This window comes from Caretta caretta, chromosome 8, assembly GCF_965140235.1.
Source record: "Caretta caretta isolate rCarCar2 chromosome 8, rCarCar1.hap1, whole genome shotgun sequence".
Lineage (NCBI taxonomy): Eukaryota > Metazoa > Chordata > Testudines > Cheloniidae > Caretta > Caretta caretta.
The window spans coordinates 101,997,376-102,012,700 of record NC_134213.1 but is presented as its reverse complement, the minus strand read 5'-3'; the positions used below and the strand labels follow the sequence as shown (position 1 = coordinate 102,012,700).

General features: G+C 42.7%; 1 protein-coding gene and 1 pseudogene across 3 annotated transcripts in view; both read right to left on the bottom strand.

The window, feature by feature from the left end:
- The window catches only part of TRABD2B (TraB domain containing 2B), a 415,969-nt gene that overhangs the window by 299,903 nt on the left and 100,741 nt on the right, over positions 1-15,325 (bottom strand). The gene's annotated exons all lie outside the window — the stretch shown is intronic.
- Positions 13,530-15,305, bottom strand: LOC142073060 (diablo IAP-binding mitochondrial protein-like; annotated as a pseudogene).

Genomic DNA, 15,325 nt, shown 5'->3' with positions numbered 1-15,325 from the left:
GAGTGTAATTTGGATGAGAGTCCATGAATTATTCACTGCCTATTGCTGCAAATTCATCTATTTTTGCTCCTCCCCCCCGCTCAATCCCCCCTGTCTTTTTTCTCCCTGTATCCCTGGGATTATTTAATAAGGACAGCAGAAGAGCCAGATGTTTCTGTTGTAAGGGCAAACACAGTACCTGTGGGTCATGGGAGGTGAGTTATTAAATGTAAATTGCCTATTATTTAAAACTTTCCAGAGCTTGGCATTTTTCATATCAAAATCCCACAGAGCCCTAAAAAGACGTTGTTAGTTTTCACCATAAAAAAAATTCTAGCAATGTATTAACTTATCAAATACATTTCAGTAGTAAAGCTCCTAATCCTGACTGAGAGGAGACCCTTTTTTGCTAGCGATTTTGTTTTCCATGTAATTTCATAGCATCAGGATGTCCTGCCACAGTTTTGGAAAGAAAGACAAGCATTCCAAGGGATATAGGTTTTTCGAAGCATTTCTTAGCCCGGTTACTTGCCAGCTACAGAAAGAGCAACTTGATTCCCAGCCACTAAAAAAAAATTAAATTAAATTAAATTAAAAAAAGAGCCACGTTTTCTCTCCCCATCTCCCACTGCCCCATCCTTCAGACTGGAAGAACTTTGTCAGAACAGCACATTAATAGAGTAGCAAAATCACATACAACTTTGATATAGCAAAGATGTATCAACGGCAGTTTCACGACAGAGATTGCTGAATGGCTCGGACCTTCACCTCCATAGTTGGCCAACTAGCAGACACTATGAACGTTTTACTTTCTACTCTGCTTTGGTCGGATAATAGAGTTGCTATTTATATTTTCAATGTGTGTGCTGCAAGGGGTGTATTTAGGGTGAAATTTACCCAGGGGCAGAAAGCCTAAGGAAGGTTTTCCACATCACTGACGCTTTGTATTGTTCTTCCACGGCTCTCAGACACAGGGACCACATAAGAAGTCTTCATACCCTGGCATACCATACAGGTGCTCCATACCAGCCTCAAAATAAACTTTTGCAGAGGGGGAGCCATTGAAAGTGGGCTGGTGAAGGAAGCTACTGGATTTGGACTTATATGGATCCAGTAGTATTTGGGGGAGTGAATGGGGTGCCCCACTTAATCTGCCAAATCTTTGAGTGAAATAGATTTCACAGGCCCAGTTCTCGCCAATTTCATGACCAGAACTCAGTTCTCCCATAAATCAATAAGATGTCACTAAGTGCCTATATAGGCAATTAGAGTATGATCCAGCAGACATTTAAGACAATAAAAAGACTTCCATTGACTCCGATGGACATTGGATCAGGCCTTTTTAGCACATATTTGAAGGGTGCAGGCATGAGGCTGAAGACTGAGTGATGTCTGCTACCAAAGAAGTGGAACTGTAACCCTTAAATGAACTACCCAAGGGTTTTTGCTTTTGTGCAATGGGAAAATATAAAGTGGACAAGATACAAGTGTGAAGCTCCATTGACTTAAGAGTGATGATGATTTACACCAGCTAAGGATTGGACCCACTGTGTGAAAAAAATATGCAAAAGGGTAGAGCTGGTCAATTATTACAGACACAAATGGCCACAAACGTATTCACACTCCATTCTGTTCACTATTGGTGAACATTCATGTGAAAGGGCTTTTGTTCCCAGCAATGTTTGCAGAATGGCCGTTCTTCTTCCCAACACCTATCTGCATATATGACCAAAATCACCCAATCAGGGAGCAAAGTCAACATCATGTGATTTAGATCACCAATCACAAATCAATATACAGGGAAAAATCATCAATAACAGTTTATGAAGAACCTATAGGTTAGAATGAGTTCACATAAGTTGGTGAGGAAATGGTTACAAATAGCAAATATTCTTGTGCATTTGTGAATAGGAAAAACAGTCTAAAGGTCTTAAATAATTTTGTAATGAATAATACAACCAGATCAAGAAAACATTTAAATCTGTACTTACACTAGGCAGTATAAGCATGGATATTTCATCGCATACAGCCATTTAGAAAGCAGACATCAAAAGCCACTTCATAATTTGCAATACAGCAGAAAGGAGTTGGTCCAAATAAAACACTTTCTTGTACCAGAAATGGTATTTATTAAAAACCAGAATTTGGATAGATGCTATTTGTAGATAATTTATATTAGTTACATATTTCCTACACATATACATGTAAAATATGATCAAATAGAAATAAAATAAAATAAAACCCACCCCCAGTTCTATGGAGTAAATTTACAAATGAAGTATTTCCTTTTTACAGGCACATCCTCAGATATTTGAGGATTTTGTTAAACTTAAATCATCAAGTCTAACTACCAATTAGGGACAAGACAAGCATTGTAGAACAATTGCCTATCAGTAATCTTCAAAACATTCTGCAATTATGTGTCAAGGCACAAAAAATTATCTTTAGGACAGGGGTGCTGGAACAATTTCTATAGTGGGGGTGTTGGGAGCCATTGAATCAAACTTTACATCTTGTATATAATAGAATCCACTTCAAGCCAGGAGGTGTGGCAGCACCCCTAATTCCAGCACCTATGCTTTAGGATTTACCATGTCATGATGGTGACCTTTCATTATTCAAATCATTGCCTGGTTAAGATGCCTCCCGTTATCCTTTTAAGGAGCAAACTGAAGTGAAGCAAAATGTAGTAGCAAAACACTAACAGAGTGATAAACAGCGGGTAAGGGAATTTGATTGGCTGAGGAGAGAGGCTGACTATATATATAAAGAAGTAGGCAGGACCTGGGCAGAAAGAAAGAAGAGAATGGCAACGGAAAGGTTGTGGGGCCCAATATGTAGGCAGTCAGCTTCAGGACAGAGAAACTCTGCAAGCAGCAGAACTGGTCAAAATATTTCAGATCTCAACATCTAGAGGAAATTTTGAATTTAAAAATGTTGACATTCCAATTCTGTGGGGAAAACAAGAAAATATTTTGGGGACAGAAACAATTTTTTTTTTTACCAGCTCTAGTAGAAAGTAACAAAATATTTGATGAAACTCTGCAAGGAAGGTAGAGGGACAATGTTGAACACTCAAGTCTACCAGTTTGTCAAGGAAACATTCCAAGTGATTCCTAGCTTGCCACAGACTTTTAAGAGAAACTGAGTCCTGAGTCTCAGTCCAAAGCCTTAACCAGAAGACCATCCTTTCTCCCATTGACTTCCCTGGGATTACATGTGGAGTCAGGTACTACTCAAGGTGAACAAAGGTGTGATAATCTGGTTCCTATAATTGCAAGCTTTTTTGAGGAGGGTCTGTCTTTTTGTTCTGTGTTTGTACAGCACCTAGCACAATGATGACCTCATCCATGACGGGGGCTGTGCAAGATGCTACCGTCATGCAAAGAAGAAATAACTAGCATCAAATATTCAGTAATAATGCAAACACCTGCGTGTAATTAGCTTTTAGCAAGTTTGGGAAGGCAACTAAATACAGAGTTAAATTATCACTAAAATGGCGGCCAGAATTACCCCTGAAGGCAACTTTTACCAATGTCTTGTCCTTTATTCTCAAGAAAATATTCCTGAGGCCTCAACCCCTCTTGAAAGCAATGGACGTTCTTGAACTGACCTTACTGAGAGCTGGATCAGGTAAACTTGGCAGAGAAATTTTGAGCACAGAAAATAAGTTTTGGAAGAAGCCAGCTTGTTTTCTTAAAAGGAAAAATTGCAGTGCACGGGGCAGGAAATAGCACACTCATGGGTGGTTTCCTCCTCACCAGAAGTTTATACACTGCAGCTGAGACAACACAGTGCAAAGACCTAAGTTGGAGTTTCACAAAAAGGATTCCCACAGCAGTGGGGCTGGGTTTGGATCCCGGTAAAGGATGGTCTTTTGAGGTATGTACATATTGAAGTATTTGATGCCATTCCTCACGGGGTGGAGTTATTTTTCCCAACAGGATGTATCGCCCAGCTTCCATTCCAAACAGCGATCAGTCAGCTTTTCAGTAGACAGTTTTCTATATTTTCATTCACCGTGGTTCCCTTACAGAAAACAGTCCCAAAGACATTGATGGATAGCCCCAACCCTGAAGGCTATTTCAGTATAAGCTGTTGCTGCCTCATGGAACCACGGCTGCTTGCCCATGAAGTCAAACGCGGATTCAAAGACTGATCCATTCTGGAATTTGTGCCTGACACGGTGTCCATTAAGTTATGCAAACATGCTAATTGGCAACATAAAATAAAGCAGCAGTCTCTGGCCCTTCCAATAATGTTTCCTTTGGGGCTCAGCAGGGAAATGCCGCTAACATGAATGTTTTGTTAATGTTAGCGACAGTGACTGTAAACTACACTGGAAAAAATTTAATGGATATTTCAAAAGAAGCTCAGGTTTATAATTTTTTTACTCCCCAATCAGACAGAAATATTGAGGGACTAGAAACCCTTTGCATGGCTTCTTTGGTGGCATTATGGAGTATAGATGCAACTATTTTACTATTTATCTCTTGCAAAGGTCTGGCATGTGGCAATGTTGTTAGTGATTTGTATTACGGTAATGCCATAGATCCCAACCTAGAGTGAGACACCATTGCTCTATAGACACTGTAGAAACCCCTAGATATAGACAGTGTCTGTCCTGAAGAAAGTATAATTTAAATATAGAGAGTGGGAGAAAGGAAGCATTTCTATTAGCCCCACTTTACAGAACGGACACCCAGTGAGTGATTTGCCCACTGGGAGTCTGTGGCAGAGCTGGGAATGGAACCTGAAGCTCCTGAGTCCCAGTCAAGGGCCTCACCCAATGGGTCATCCTTCTTCCTGTATTAGTGCAGTCATGGTATACAGGACCATGCCTATTTACGTTAGAACAGAACTTGTCCCTAAGGCCAACCGACACATCGTGCACTGGTATAGCCCTCTTGCAGGGACTGATCCAAACTGGCCTGTGTGGCTTAGAAGAGGGTTTTTATGCACTGAAACAAGAACACGTAAGGCCATGCCGGTGTAGATCTATCAGGATGTACATTTCCACACAGTGGACAGACCCGTGGTCCCATTCCCTGTCCTTACTCAGTTTATGGTGCCATGGGCCTCTCATCACCTAGCATAGGAAAACTCACGGACATGCCAGGATATCCTCAACCCTGGCCCCATTCCAGCTACATACAATCCCTTGCAACCTCCCTGCCACAAAGAGCTTTCCTCAACTCATCCAACCTGCTCTCCCTTCCCTCATCCAGATTAACCGCTCAGGCTCTTTTTGACAACACTTAGCTGTACCATGGTAACAGAGTAGTCAAAGCCAAAAGGTCAGTTGTGCCCTAACAATCACACCCCCTTTCCCCCATAATCACAGCCCAACACACCAAAATTGCACAACAGAATGGATGAAAGGACTTTCCTTCCTTTCCCTTTCCAGGACAGCAGAGTGCCCCCCTAGTAGTATGAGGGTGATACTAAATACAGAGTGAAATTATCACTAAAATAAATTACTAAATACAGAGTGAAATTATCACTAAAATCACAGAGCTGTCCACTCTGGGAAGTATGAGAGTTCTTCATGAGTTGTGGTAGGCATTCATTCACCCATCCATCCCCACAATATTTTGAATCATTCCTAGATCCACTGCCCTATCAGGAACGCAGACAGATGCCTACTGCAGAAAAGGATCTGGGTATTATAGTGAATCACAAACTAAATATGAGTCAATACTGTAATACCGTTGCAAAAAACCCAGACATCATTATGCCATGTATTAGCAGGAGGGTTGTAAGCAAGACATGAGAAAGAATTCTTCCACTCTACTCAGCACAGATAAGGCCTCCGCTGGAGTACTGTGTCCAGTTCTGGGCACCACAGTTTGGGAAAGATGTGGATAAATTGGAGAAAGTTCAGAGAAGAGCAACAAAAATGATTAAAGGGCTAGAAAACATGACCTACAAGGAAAGATTGAAAACATTTGGTTTGTTTAGTCTGGAGAAGAGAAAACTGAGATGGGACACGATAACAGTCTTCAAGTATGCAAAAGGTTGTTATAAAAAAGAGGGTGATAAATTGTTCTCCTTATCCACTGTGGACAGGACAAGATGTAATGGGCTTAAATTGCAGCAAGGAAGAGTTAGGTTAGACATTAGGAAAAAGCTTCCAAACTCTAAGGTGGTTAAGCGCTGGAACAAATCCCCTAGAGAGGCTGTGGCATCTCTGTCATTGGAGGTTTTTAAGAACAGGTTAGAGAAACACCTGTCAGGGATGGTCTAGATGATACTTCGTCATGCTTCAGCACAGGGGACTGGACTAGATGACGTATTGATGTCCCCTCCAGTCTTACGTTTCTATGATTCCAAGGCTATACAGTGATCCCGGGGCAAACAGACTGCCGTCATGGCATAGCTTGTGATCTGCATAGCTAGTTATTCCAGTGGCTAGAAATCCCCACAATTGCATCTATGCCTGGCTACAAATTCCACACTCCCATATACGCCTCTCCTGCCAAAAATATCTGCCTTTGCTCCTATTCCCCTTTAAAACCAGTTGGTTTTGACCAGTTAGTTTTGTTTGACCTTTAGATAATTTTCTTATTTCTCTTTCGTGTGTGTGTGTGTGCATGAACACAGAAATAAAGTGATGTGAAAGACAGGAAATTCTTTTGGTTTGTGTTCTTGGTGTTCAGCTGGATATGCAAAGTGGCTGAGAAGGAACTTACTCACAGTGGTTTTGAGACTATTGGGAAAAGAGTAAACTGCTTCCTGACCCTGATTTATATTGAGAAGTGAATAAGGTGGGACCAAACTCCTTGCTGGTGTAACCCCATTGACTTTCATCTGGGTTACATCAGGGATGGATTTCGCCTATCCTTCCTTACCATTTTACTAGGGAAGTCATGGTACGGGGAGCGGCATCACTTTTAGTAAACAGAGCCTCCGGTTATCACAGTGAAACTCCTTAGAGAATTTTATTGAAACAGACTGATAAAAAAGATCTTGTTAGCAATACCACTCCCTAAGCGTCCTTTCTAGCACTGTGAAATGCACCTTCCCTGGTGAAACCAACAGCATGCAATCGCTTTGCTCAATCTAAAACCCCAGCTCACACCAGCAGTAACTACAAATAAATTGGTTGGAGCCAGTAATTTGATCTCATTCTCATTTATTGGAGCGGAATGGAAGAATGGCCACACTGGGTTAGACCAATGGTCCATCTAGCCTCTGACAGTGGCCAGTGCCAGATACTTCCGAGGGAATGAACAGAACAAGGTGATTGCCAGTGAGCCACCCCCTGTTGTCCGCTCCCAGCTTCTGGCAGAATGATGAAACAGTATGAGAACTCAGTTCAGATAAAACAGTGGCATAGGGACCGGGTGCCTGACATGGCTCCTATCACCCTCCTGTTGCATAGTAGAGAAAAAGGGAGTGGTCAGAAGAAAGGAGGAGTGATGATGTTATACTGATCCCCTGCTGCCGTTTTGACTCCCTTTTTCGAGCCAGTATAAGTGAAAACAGCTCTCCTCTTTGCTGCTTTAGCTCCATGGAGAGGGACCAGTCCTGCACTGAAGCTGAGAAAGGATCACAGCTGTGCAGAGTTAGTCCCTAAAGTGTGCTACGTGTGCTCTGCCATGGGTGAGGCTCCAGCCCTGATTCCAGCTGTTCACTTCAGTGGACCTTTCCATATGTTCAGAAACTAGATCACATAACTCAAGCCACCAGGACTAGACGTGGGTGTACAAAGAACCAACCCCAGGTCACAGCACATTGATATTTGAAGGCAAATGATGTTCTTAGAAGCAGCTCATCCCATTGCTACTTTTGAACACTCGGCCGTTCGGGAAAATTACAGACTCGGGGTATGTCTACACTGCAAAGAGAAACCCGCGGTGCCAAGTCTCAGACCCCAGGTCAGTTGACTGAGGCTCATGGGGCTAGGACTTTGGGGCTAAAACATAGCAGTGTAGACATTCCCCCTTGGGCTGGAGCCAGGGCTCTGAGACCTTATCCCTTTGCTGGATTTCAAAGCCCAGGCTCCAGCACACACGGGAACATCTATACTGCTGTTTTCAGCCCCACAGCCTGAGCCTCAGGTGCCCAAGTCAATTGAACTGGGCTCTGAGACTTGGCACCGTGGGGTTCTCTTTGCAGTGTAAACATACCCGCAGGGACAGAGCTGGGAGCAGAATCCAGCATTACAGTTCGGCGAATAACAAATTTTTCAGGTCACTGGCCATTTTGAAAAAAGTCAAAAAAATTCATTTCAGGTAAAAAAAAACATTTTGCTTTGACAAAACTGAAATGTTTCATTTTAATTTTGATCATTTTAAAATGTTTTCGATTTTACTAAAGTCAAATTAAAGACAATTTTGGAATGAAACGTCATTTCAGACCAAAATATTGAAATGTTTCATTTTGAAACAAAACATTTTTTTTTGTTTGATTCGGTTTAGCTTTTTTCCCAAAATGAACAATTCATGAAACTGACCCAAATTTGCAAAACGTTTGCGTGTTGCCGAATCTCCATTTTCCACAGAAAAATGTTTCAGATGAAATTTTCCCCAGATCTCCCCAACTAACAATCCCCTGCTCTGTCTGGCTTTACTCTAACTTCCATTACACTTCTTTCCACAAAGTGGTACGATGAGAGGAAAGCTTAAGTGGTCTCCAGTTAAGGCTCAATGAATTATGTTCATTTCCAGCATAAGTTTTTGGCTGATAAATAACAGCTTCATGCACCAGCAGCATACAGCACTTAGCCTGTTTAATCAAAGGCCACTCTCATGCATCAGTTGGCTTTGGGAAATCATGTTTATTCACTGGAGTAGTCTTGAACCATTATGCACATTTATCAGCAAAACACATTTATTTTATGTCACCACTGCAGTAACCCAGGCCTTTACAGTCAAGCAAGTGGGCGAAGGAAGATTCTGAAAAATAAGGGTCTCATCTAGAATGAATACAACAAATACGGGGGTAGTCCCAGTGACTTTTAAAAGGATTTGTAGGGAAGGAAAAGGAGCAGCAGGAGAAAGAGAATGAGCATTTTCTAGGGTTGTTATTATTATTATTATTATTAATTCGTATTGTAGTAATGCCTAAGTACCCTGACAAAGATCAAGGCCCCACTGTGCTCAGTGTTGTAAGAAATGGTCCCAGCACTGATAAGCTTACAGTCTAAATATACAAGAGAAAGAAAGGAAGTATTATTATCCTCAATTTACAGATGGGATTTGAGACAAAGAGGAACTACGTGACGTGGCCAAGGTCACACAGGGAGTCTGTGGCAAAGCCATGAACTGAACCCTGAGTTCTAGACTAGAGCCCTAACAAGACTATCCTTCACATTCCTGCATTCTCATTCTGACTCCAGGCTTTGGGCTTGCTATCCATGCACATTTTCAAACACGTCCATAAATTTTGAGGCCCAACTTGAGACATTTTTGGTTTAAAACGCTCGCTGCAAGTCAGTGGAAGCTGTTGCTGTCGAGCGCTGCTGAAAATCGGCCCGAAGTATCAAGCTGAGGGATCAAACACTGAGACATGTTTAAATTAGAGAACACTTTGGAAAATATTGGTTGTGACTTGGATGAGCCTTAGGGCTCGTCTACACTGAAATATTAGATCTACCTAGCAATGTTGCTCAGGGTTGTGAAAAATGTTGTGCCCTGACTCCACAGTTAGGTCCACCTAGCCCCCAGTGTAGATGCAGCAAGATCCACAACAGAATTATTCCATCAACCTAGCTACTGTCTCTCATGTAGATGGATGACCTACATTATGGAAAAATCCCCTTTCACTGATGTAGGAAAAGTCTACACCATGGTGCTACAGCAGTCCATGTGCAGTTCTGTAACGGCTGTAGTGTAATCATCCCCTTAGTAAAAAGAACAGGAGGACTTGTGGCACCTTAGAGACTAACAAATTTATTAGAGCATAAGCTTTCGTGAGCTACAGCTCACTTCATCGGATGCATCCCCTTAGTGTACCTGGTGTAAAACGGGCATGAAAATACTTACCTATCTCCAAGGAGTGCTGTGAGATTTACATTACTCTCATATATTAATGTATGTATTTATGTATTAATACATATATTAAAGCATGCTGGGAATCTTTCATGAAAGGGAGGTACAGTAAACGTGCATCTAAACCCAATATATTATCACAAAGATACAAAAGTTCTGAACTGGCAAATTTGTGTTTTGAAACAACAAACTTTGGTGACCACACACCAAAACTACGTAATGCGTGTCAGAAATGAGACATTTTGGATCAGATTACACTATTCATTTACATTGAAAGGGGGAAAATTCTTGGTTACAAGATCTGTTTCACTGAGAAAAACCCGCCTGGAACATATTTGTCAGTGGAAGTCTGAATATTAAAGGCACCTTCCGCAGAAGGATGAATCAAGGCTAGAGGGTGTCTAAAATTAAATAAAAACCTAAATTTAAGCACAGACTCAGAAGACTCTAGAGTATTTTATATTCCAGATATGAATGAAGTCTCATGTTTCCAGTATATTGTGTGTTTTTGTTTGCCAAACTGAAACCTTGGTTGAACAGCCTGTAAAAATATGCTTATTTTATATGCTTTATGTGCTGATTGTTAAAAACAGAGGCATGATATCCATGTGAATTTTTGTACACACACTTGTGCACTAACATTTAGGCTGAGAAGGCATACCTACATGGATCAATAGGAGTTTAGCATTAGAGGTAGGGCTGGTCAGGAAACAGTTTTCCCATTCCATGGGAATTTTCAGGATATTTTCCTGTCCTGAATCAGGCCAAAGATTCGAAACCTTGAAAATTTTCACAAACTGAAAATGCAAATAAACAAATAAATCAGATTGGGTTGATCAAAGCATATTGTTTCCCATCATTTTGAAATGTTTCATTTGAAGATTAACCTTCTGTATTTTGTTATAGTTTTTTTCTTAATCTTACATGAACAAAGTTTTAACCAAAAGTTTGTTTAGAACAAGAAAGCTGACCTCTTTTGTTTTGAAATTGTCAAAACAGCACATTCTGACAATTTCAAAACATTTTTCCCCCCAAAAAAATCTTTTGAAAGTGGAAATTAATTTAAACTGATCCTCTTCAGCAAACAGTTTTGATGTCAGCAAATTGACATTTTCTGGTGGAAAAGCATTTCGTCAACCAGTTCCTGACCTGCTCTAATTATAAGCAAACGTAGACGTGAACCAAAAGCGTGTGTGCAACCAAAACTACAGTTGCCCATGTGGGGCTCATGTTTCTACTTGACATCCATCTTCTGACCCCTGGTTTTCCAGACATGTGTACCCCCCCCCTCAATTTTTCATTCGATTGCTGGAAGTAGGAAGAGCCAATACACCCTGCCTTTTGAGGCAGTGGCTATCCATGCACATTTTCCCAATTGGAGGGGGCTTGAGGGTAAGGGTCCAAGTTTGTGCACTTACTCAAAATTTCATAGGCTGCGGAGCCGAGGGGGCCATGGCCCGACCATTTTAAAGCAGTGGTCCCGTACCAAATCAGTATGGCTGCTGCCAGAACAGTGCAGAACATCGCTCCAGCTAGTCACAATGCCACTGACATTGGACCCGGTTGCTTCTCTATTCAGACGGGTGGGTGGCCAGGCCAAATTTCAGTCAGAGGTTTTTGTCACGGGGCTGCAATGCCACTCAAATTTGGCCCAACCACTCGTCTGTTTAGATGGAGGAGCAGCTGGGCCAAATGGTGTTACCAGCGGAAACGGAGGGAGTCTATTCCTGTACGCCAGTGGGCAGGAGACTCCACTGAGAACTCGACTGCTGGAGGCATCAGATCATGCACCGTGTGAGTATGAAAGAGGGGAGGCTTGGAGTCCCTGCAGGAGGAGGGGGGAGCAGGGATCAGAACGTGGTCCCTGCCAGTGGGAGTGGAGGCAAGGAGCAGAATTTGCCTCCCTCCTCTCCCCCAAGAAAACTCTCCATTGGCACCCCTGCTTTGTGGTGGGAGTGGGGTTCTAGATCTGGATCCAGCTTTTACTGTTCAAGCCCAGCTCTGTTTATAAATATTTCTGATGGAGGCACAGAACTTGCCACAGAACTCCTCCTCCTCCAACAGCAAAGCTCCAGGACAATAAAACGTATTTCTACCCATCAATACTTGCATGTAGCATTTTGCAAAGCTATCGCAGGGGCAACCACTTACAAAAATCAGGGTATGGGGAACCAGGAGAGAGAACACTTCGATTCCGCAACTGCATAGAAGAGGGACAGGAACCAGCTTGTAAAATATTGAGAGAGATGTCCCTCCCATGCTTCCCCAAATCATTTGCACCTATGTTATTACAATTAACTCAATATTTTGACTGATAGTGTCTCACAAAACATGGAGCACTAGGAACCCAGATGGGAAAGCAAAAATATAAATCACTGCATTTTTCCAGGATGGAAATTCTTCATTCAGCTGAAACCATTCTCTGGAAAGCTGTCAGTTTCCTAACATAATAGTTCTTGTTAGCCTAGAATATGCTTCTCCCCCCTGCCCTTCCCACCCCGCCCCCACACACTGGCATAATGGACAGCACTGTCTTGTTGGAAGCTTCCACAATTTCTAGTTAACTGGCAACTCTAGATCCTTCCTAAGCTGACGAGCTTCAAGGAGTCTTACCGCAGCCTTGGCAACGGCGGTATCTGTTTTCACTGGATAATTTTTCTAACCACCAGACATCTTCTCTCATTGTAGCTGAAGCTTTTTTGGCTGAGTGTGGCCTAATATGCTTTACAAGAAATTGAAATAGAGCAAACTTTGCAGCCAACTGACACAGGGCAGATATTGGTTTCTACTGTGATCCTAAACATTGGTTCAGGTCTACAATGTTCAGCGTGGCTGGGCAGTTTCTAATCACACTGCCCATCCTCCCTTCCACCCCCTTTATCTTACCCAGCTACCTCCTCTCACCCTGCCACTTAGCTCTGGTTATTGGAGATACAGGCCTTCCTCCTCTGTCCAGATGGCTCTTCTCCCTTTACCCCATGGAATACCTTGTACTGTATGTTTTATGGCCCATCATTTCCAGCACCCTCAATCCATTTAAGGCCTTCATGGGGGCAGAATGCATGTGGGGCAGCAGGCCAGGGAAACACTCTCCCTAAACCCTAGCTCTACTGGGTATTTGTCTCATAATCCCTAGTAAAGCTCCTCATGAACTACTGCTAAACATGTGCTTAGGTATTATAGTTACACTGGCCTTGGATAAGTAAGTATCTACCTAGACAGTCAGTATGGCACACTAGGGATTATGGGATGCTATATGCTGTTTGCACAGTACAGCCAAAGACTGAGCTGATAAGTGTAGAAAGAGAGTGTATCACTCCTTTCTGCTCCCACATCAAACATGGGCTCTCAGCTGGTGACTCACCCACTCCAAAGCCACAAGACAAGATTTGTCACACACCCCAAGGTGTAAGCAGTACCACCTAGGGGTTGGAGCAGGAGTCTGACCTAGTGGTCAAAGCAAAAATTGAAGAGTGGAACCAGAGGAGTGGTCAGGAGACAAGCCAGTGGTTGAAGCCAGGAGTTTGGAATCAGGAGTTCAGAGGCAGGCAGGAATTAGGGCTGGATACTGCCCGGCTGTGATGATTCCTCAACTTTTGTGTCAGTGAGCTCTTCTGTCTGAGCTTCCGCTAACGTGGTCTCTGCTTTCCGTGATAGCTGTCATACCTCTTGTACCTGTGTTTTCACCAGCTGGATGTGATTGCGAGTGGTCACTGAAGCTTGATGTGACCTGACTGATACGCAGCTTCCGTTGCCATCTCAGAAAGACGTAAAGCAGTCATCCAACTGGATTCTAATTTCAGGAATTCTTGCTGCTTTGTCGTCTTCACAGCTCTTGGTCCTATGATCACCTGCCATACTGCATTCATCTCTTTGGAATTCATTTTCGTAAGATCTGTATATTGCCGGTGTGTGACCCACCTTTGTATACTCTTGTCATAAATATAAAGGGAAGGGTAAACCCCTTTGAAATCCCTCCTGGCCAGGGGAAAGCTCCTCTCACCTGTAAAGGGTTAAGAAGCTAAAGGTAACCTCGCTGGCACCTGACCAAAATGACCAATGAGGAGACAAGATACTTTCAAAAGCTGGGAGGAGGGAGAGAAACAAAGGGTTTCTGTCTGTCTATATGCTGTCTTTGCCGGGGATAGACCAGGAATGGAGTCTTAGAACTTTTAGTAAGTAATCTAGCTAGGTACGTGTTAGATTATAATTTCTTTAAATGGCTGAGGAAAGAACTGTGCTGAATAGAATGACTATTTCTGTCTGTGTATCTTTTTTGTAACTTAAGGTTTTGCCTAGAGGGGTTCTCTATGTTTTGAATCTAATTACCCTGTAAGGTATCTACCATCCTGATTTTACAGGGGGGATTTCTTTACTTCTATTTACTTCTATTTTTATTAAAAGTCTTCTTGTAAGAAAACTGAATGTTTTTTCATTGTTCTCAGATCCAAGGGTTTGGGTCTGTGGTCACCTATGCAAATTGGTGAGGCTTTTTATCCAACATTTCCCAGGAAAGGGGGGGTGCAAGTGTTGGGAGGATTGTTCATTGTTCTTAAGATCCAAGGGTCTGGGTCTGTAGTCACCTAGGCAAATTGGTGAGGCTTTTTACCAAACCTTGTCCAGGAAGTGGGGTGCAAGGTTTTGGGAAGTATTTTGGGGGGAAAGACGTTTCCAAACAGCTCTTCCCCAGTAACCAGTATTAGTTTGGTGGTGGTAGCGGCCAATCCAAGGACAAAGGGTGGAATATTTTGTACCTTGGGGAAGTTTTGACCTAAGCTGGTAAAGATAAGCTTAGGAGGTTTTTCATGCAGGTCCCCACATCTGTACCCTAGCGTTCAGAGTGAGGAAGGAACCTCGACAACTCTGTTAATGCTTCAATTAATACATATGTTTTTTGAGAGAGAAGAGTACAAGTACCGTGTGTTACCAGCAAAACTGCCCTTCTAATCAAGGCTTCATTACTGAGAGAAGTGGGCTGAGAGAAGTGAGAATCATTCCATTCTCTTCTAATAAATCCTGTAATGGCTTCTCTGAAGGGCCGACATTTCAGGAAGTAGTTCACCAAAACATCTTTTCCTGTACAATAGGGACTGCACACAGGGCTGCTCCAAAACCCACTCCCACCACTTTATTCCATGGGTCACTCAGTCCCGAAAAATAGCATCTCCTAGCATTAGCTAGAACAGGGAACTCTTGTCCGCAGAAGCCCCGGAGCCACCATACACATGCACAGCAGCCGCCATCTCCTTGGGACCAGTGCTGGAGTGAAGCAGGCGAGGGGAAGCAAGGCCTGGACAAGATGCAGGTCTGGGGCAGCTGCACACGTGGCATGCATTGAGAGGCCACCGTGC